The sequence below is a fragment of the Lissotriton vulgaris genome, chromosome 4_1 (genome assembly GCF_964263255.1).
Source record: "Lissotriton vulgaris chromosome 4_1, aLisVul1.2, whole genome shotgun sequence".
Taxonomy (NCBI): Eukaryota; Metazoa; Chordata; class Amphibia; order Caudata; family Salamandridae; genus Lissotriton; species Lissotriton vulgaris.
In genome coordinates, this window is record NC_141691.1 from 440,782,008 (window position 1) to 440,788,851 (window position 6,844).

Consider the following 6,844-nt stretch of genomic DNA (forward strand, 5'->3'; position numbering starts at 1 on the left):
CTCCACTGACAAGGGCATGTGTCATGTGTATGGTTAGCTCGTTGATGTTCGGGTGAGTGGCATTTCGATGGGGGCGTTGGGAAGGTGAAGTACCCTAGTATCTTATAGTGACGTTCCCAAACCTGCATTATGTCGGCAGGTACTTTCATATCACGGTAAACCTCCATTGTCCTTTCAATTTCCAATGGATTAGTGATGACCGTAAATGTTACATACTTGTCATCCCACTCTGTGGTATTTACAAATGCATCATCCACTTTGGCTGAGTGGAGCTGTATCTGACCATGTATGCGGCAAAGAAACAGGTGTAAAAGACATTTGGCTGTGGGTGGTGAGAAAGAGCAATTTATCTGCGCCTACAGCGTGAGGAATGTGTGAACATACAAAGCATGACCCTTTGTGACCTTCCTTCCAACCTCCCTCATGTCTCTGTACCACATGTTGTCTAATAGAGCATTGTGAATCCCATTATCCTCTGCTGGATTACTATCAAGTACAGTGTGCTGGTCGAAGGTGTAAACAACTGTCTTTTGGATATTACTGACCCAGTCTGAAATTTGTATAGCCTGTTCTTCCTTACGTTGTGTACACGATGTATGTCTTATTGGCACTTTCTCGTGACCCATTTTATCTCTGACACTTCTTTTATTTTGACGGGCACGTTTAGGGGTACCTGTCATAGGGGTATTCAGGGTGAGATCAGGTGACAAGTCCCATTCTGTGGGGTCTGTTTGGGGAGAGGAAGGTGTCAAGGTGGGCTCGGTGGTGTCATAGCTACTGCTGGTGCTTATCCCAGTTTGCTTGTTACCGGGAAGTGTCTTGTGCATGGGGTGCCCAGTTGTAGTGACACTTTTAATGTTGCTGGTAGCTCTTTTTTCTTTCTCTAATCGCACTGCTAACCAGTGGAATATGGCTACTGAAGCTACAAACATAGCAAAGAAAATAATTGCAATTGTACATATCTTTTTCATTGAAAACTTGACATGTGAGGCGGGTCTGTTGCTGTGTCTCAGTCCGTAGGCCATCATTGATCACCATACTCTCGTTCTTGGATAGTCCGTGGGAACATGATGCCTTTCTCTCGGTCAATGTTCAGATCTCGGATGGTGCCGGGTGGATCCTCACGTGGCTTTGCTGAATCCATTCCTTTTGGCTATTCGGACAGCTGTGGATGAAAAGTCAATTTTGGAAGTGTTCGTTGAATTTGAGGTCTCTCCTCTTCCGGACTGCTTCTATTACAAAGATGTGTGACCCAAAGCAGATAGGCGGAAGTTCATTAGAAGTAGGACCCTTGTTCTTTGTCTTTGATATCTGAATGGAAAGGAACTTCGATGCACGCATTAGGGCACATAAATGAACAAACAATTCATCTTTTACAATATCAGAAGAAGGCTCAGTGTCTTGTTTTAAGTCTGGTGGAGAGAACAACCACGTTCATTGATCTGTCAGTGACAAGCCGGTGAGGTGTGAGGTGATGATCAGAACTGGGAGCGTTTCTAAGTGTAAACAAAGCGATGAAAAGGTAATATAGCCATTTCTTTCCAATTGGGCACTATCTTACTGATCTTGGCTTTGAACAGGCCGTTGGGGTGCTCACAAATACCATTGCTTTGGGGGTGATAGGCTGAAGTCAACTTATATTTTTTATAGCTGGATTAGGGGAATACTGTTGACAAATGAGGCATTAATGAACAAAGAGTTGTATATGCTCATATGCATTGGGGATGAACCACTCTGTCTGCAAAGTTGTGGACATTATATCACGAGGGACATGTGTAGGAAGGTGTAACTGAGTGAGTGCTATTTCTAAAAGGGCTTGTGGCATGATAGGCTTTCCTGTCATTGTCTGTCTGTAAATCTGAAGCATCTTGCTGCACTCCCCTCTTCTTCCACAACTCTTTTTCTTCAGGTGGGGTACTTCCCCTGTATCTCTCTGAGGTGCAGTTGTGCAATGAGTAAGTATGGGCGGAAAATCCGTTCCGCTCGCGGATTTTGCGGATTTTCGGTAAATTCGCAATCAGCGAGATTCGCGAATTTCCCGCAAAATCCGCAAATCCGCGAGCAGCGGATTTTATGGCTTGCTCGCACTGTTCGCGTGAGTTCGCGGCTTCCCAGTTCAACTTCGCGCCCCGCGAATAAGCGCTAAATTGCAGAAATACGATCTTAGCAAAACTGAAACTACTTACCAGGTTCAAAAGTTCAAGCTCATCATTAGTAGCCATTTCCTGTAGTGCTTCCTGAGGGGCCCCTCCAGAGTTCAGTTGCCTACTTGCAACTATTATGTGACCCTGCTCTGACCCTCAGAATAGTTACACATATGCCACAAAGGTCCTGAATTACAGCTAAGGGAGACAAGCAGGAGCCAGGCTGGAAGTTCAAATCCAGTGACACATTAATCAGCCCCTAATTCATTATTGTCAGTTGGGGCAGGGCAGGTGTTGTAACTAATTTTGCAACAATGAAAGCACTTAGCAAGTGCAAAAGATCACTAATCAGGAAGCACTAAGGAAGCAGGTGCCAGCTAAAAAAATATTCTGTGACACATTAATCAGCCCCAAATTAATTCAGGTCACTTGAGGCAGGGAAGGTGTGCTTTGCTTTGCCACAATAATGTACACTGGACAACCAGAGGGTGCTGTGATGAAACAGAGGGTGGCATGGGTGGGCCAGAGGGTGGCTTGAGTAGTCAGAGAGTGGCAGTGGTGACAGAGGGTGGCAGTGATGAAGAAGAGTGTCCCAAACAGGCTGGACACGTAGAAACAACAAGTTCGCAAAACCTGCGCGAACACAAAAAAAAAAACGCAAATTCGCGAGAATTCGCGGATTTTGCGGATTGCGAGTTCGCAAATCCGCAAAATTCGCGAACGCGAGATTCGCAAAATTCGCCCATGCTTAGCAATGAGATCATATTGCTGTGTACTATCAATTGTGTATGGAAGTGATGGATCCTTGAATGTGTTGTCGTGGTGACATAAGCAGACTCAGAATATACAGTAACTCTATAATCAGCTCCATGTTTGAGTGCTGCAATCAGTGCCAGTAATTCTGCTACTTGTGCTGAGTAATGTGATGGCAATGCTATCTGCTGTACAATGTCTAGAGAGTCTGAGCATTTATTCTGATGTGCTCTGACTACTGCAGCTCCTGTGTATCTTACTCCTGTCTCTTGATCAATGGTAGAAGAACCATCAACAAAGTAGACTGTACTGTCTGTAATGCAGAGCAATTGTATCCTGCCAGCACTCTTGCTCTAGTGTGCTACAGAGGAGTATGTTTGTCATCAACATATTGTAGCAGAGAGCTGCCACATAGGAAGTTTGACAAATCATCTTTGACAGCTCTGTTGAACACACTGGGGGACTCACAGTAGTTTTAATGTAACCTTTGATATGTGAACTGCCTATTTCAGAATGAAAATTCTAATAAATACTGGCTGTCAGTGTGCAATGGGACACTGAAGAGGGCAGTCTTCAGGCCTACGATCGAAAAATACGGTATAACTTGAGGAATTTTTGTTTGACAGCCATCATTGTGGTCGGTGATGTATCAGGAATGGAGGAAGTCATTGTGTCGTTCTCACTGAAATATATTATCATATTTAATTTGGCCATGAGATCACGTCCCAAGATATTTACTGGGGACTGTGTTGTGTAAAGTAGACGCTGTTGAATACATTTACCTCCTATTTCTATTGGTACTGGCTCGGTGAAAGGGACCCTTGTTATTGCCCCAGATAAATCTAATGTATTTGTGCTTTTGTTGGATATGGGCAGTGCCCCCTCCTTGATACAGGAGAGTGTAGCACCTGTGTCAATCAAGAAACTATACGTGTTGTTGTTAATCATGACATGCACAACTGAGTCCTCTCTAATGTTTGTGAGACATGACAATAAGGGACACACTAGAGTTATCTGTGGGCGGTTCTAACTTGAATAACCTCAAGCCTGGTACTGCTGGGTCGTGCCCTGTGAAACCAAATTGATGGGGGGCAGTACTGTAGCTCCCTGTCGTTCAAGGACTTGAGTCTGGCGCACCATTTGGTACAAAGGCATGTGTTGCTGAGGTAGCTGTAGTTGTATGTGATGTGTAGTTACCTGTGTGTAACCTCCTAGTACATTTAAGGAACCTGACTCACTGGTGTAGCTAGCCTAACTGCATTAAGAGTCTCTCTTTTCTTTAACTTTTGCTGTTTCTAATTTAGCAGCTGTGTTCTCAATAGCTAATTGCCTTTTTTGTGACATTAGAAATCCGATGTCTGAGATATCTGGAAACTTCTGGCGCAGTTCGTTCCATAGCGCTGATCTTATTTTATTGAAAGGATCACTATCTAATTCTGAATTAGTGGTGGAAAGTCTTGTGTCGATGCATAAAAACATATCCTCTGCATCTTCTCCAATCAGGGAGGTGAGCAGACTTTTCACCTCCCTAATAGCCAATGACACACCTGTAGTGTTATTTTCAAAGGCTTGTATCCACTTTCCCGCACCCTTTGTGAGGGGTGGGAGTTTATTTTTCATATTTTCTTTGCCCGTTAGGTACCAAGTGACCGAGATGGGGGGTCATTGACCTTTTCGGACAGCAGGGGCAGCTGATGTGATACCCCTGTGGGTCTTGTGTGACCGTACCTGCGTGCGTATTTCTGCCAGACCCTTAGGCCTTGGCGCATGTAGGTGTAGTTCTAATCGTCATCTCCTGCCTCCTGCAAGATACTTTCTTCAGCAGTGGCCATTTCCTCTGGCTCAAAAGATCCTTCTCGGGGCCAGACATTCATTTGAGGTGCATTAGCTTCTGTCCAGCCTGCCAAGTTATCTGAGAATGGATCGACATAATAGTCTGACCCTTCTCCAAGTACTACTATCTCAATTGGCGTCAGACCATTGGTTAATGGCGGTCCTGGCCTGTAAAGGGCAATGTTGTTCAGTCCTCTAGATCTGGCTGTGCGCAGGCGTGCTGTACCTGATACATCATATTCTTGTAGGATGTCCTCAGGTCGCCCTTCGTTACCTAACACTGTAACATTTTCTATCTCTGTTCTTTTCTGTCTACTCTACCTATTTTCTGCTCTTTCATGCACATTTGGCAGGTCCAAATTGTCTAGGTCTAGCTGCGTTTTTCTAGCCTATGTGGTGTAACTACTGGAGGTGATGCCTGAGGTACAGGCGTAGGTGATGGTGTCACCTGAGCATTATAATTAACGACTGTAGACAGAGCTTGGGGTACACTTAAGTAGTTGGCTGTGAGAGAAGCTGCTGTGTTGCTCTGCGGTTGGGCTGCACTTTGGGCTTCCTGATGTAAGTCTATCCATGGCACTTGCTGCAGCATGATAGTTGGGACCCCACCACTGTGTGACCCTGCTAGGCTTGCAGCACCTGCTAATTCATTGAGTGCTTGTTGTTGCTTCTTACTAAATTGGCCCAAGCCACCCATCAGTTCAGTCATTCTATCATCTACTCTGCTTACGTGTCATGACAGTCGCTGGAGTGTTGCTGTATTGCCAATGGGGCTTCTTGAGTACTGTTCATGTGACATGTCCCCTTCTTCTCTACCAGTTCTTTGGTGTAAGTCGTGCTCTGTCCTCTTTCTGCTAATGTCTCCCTCAGTTACTACCTCAGATGGATACTCCTTGCTATCCCTATTTTCTTCATTAAACTGTAGCAGATGTTCTTCCTCTCGCCTGGGACCAGTGTTCAGGGGCTGCCACTAATTATAGTGTGTCTGTGTATTGTAACGCTACTGGCTAGGGGATCGGAATGGGCCATAATCTCTAGTTCTCGTTCTTGAGGGAATATGGTCCTCAGTGAGGGATGTGGGGGCCGGGCTGTTAAGTCTGGAGAGTGGCATGTGTGAGCTATGATGTGAGCCGCCAGAGGCCCCACCGCTCCCTTGGTCCTCTCCCTGCTGAGGACCTGCTAAGTTGGAAGCAGGAGTCATTTTTATTGTAAATAGCGCGTCAATTTGAACTGGCATTCCTGATGCTGAGCCCTGCAGTACTGAGTTTGGGGAGCTCAGGGATAGCTGGCCCTGTGTACTCTCTGGTCTACTGTCTTGTGAAACCCTTGAGATGTCTGGGACTGAGATATCGTCATGGCCTATGGCTGTCTTGTCATTTAATAAGTGTTCTAGATCGGTCTTGATAACCTGTCCTGGGTACATGCCATCTGCGTCATAGGCTGGTGAATTTGCTGTAGGTGTTGGCATTCTTCTTCTTCTGCGTCGTGTGTAGAAAGGAGTAAGGGTGTAACTCCACTATGTGCTATAGTCAATCTCACCCGCTGCAAGTTTGTTGTGTCAATTCCCAGGGCTGATATTAGTGTCCAGATGACTGTATGCATTAGGGGCGAGACCTGAACAGATGATGGTGTTGTATCCTTAGAAAGAGCAGTAACATGACCGTTCTCTATGTGTACCGTGATCTGTAGTCTTGTGTATTGTGTGGGCTGTCTGCTCATCTCTTAGAGCTACCTTTGAGGTGAGCAAACTGTGGCAGTGAATGTGACAATATTATTCTCCTTTTAACTGGCGGTCTTGTAAATATGCTCACACTAATGGGTAATGCGTTGTGGAAGGATGTCTCTGTAACAGCTGTATGGGACATGGTGAGGGCTGTTGCACCAGTTGCTCATGTATTCCTTGTCGTGATGATTTCAAACCAGGGCAATTTGGGGTCGTATAGTGCCTGCAGAAATAATGCATGATGCTCACAACCTTGTGGGGCGTGAGTATCTTGTGAATCTCCCTGCTTCTCCTGGCAGTTGGTGCTTGGAGGAGATGATGTGAATAAATGCTGGTGGGTGAGATCAGGGCTTTCGCTATTTACTACACTTCCTACTGACTGAATATGTTC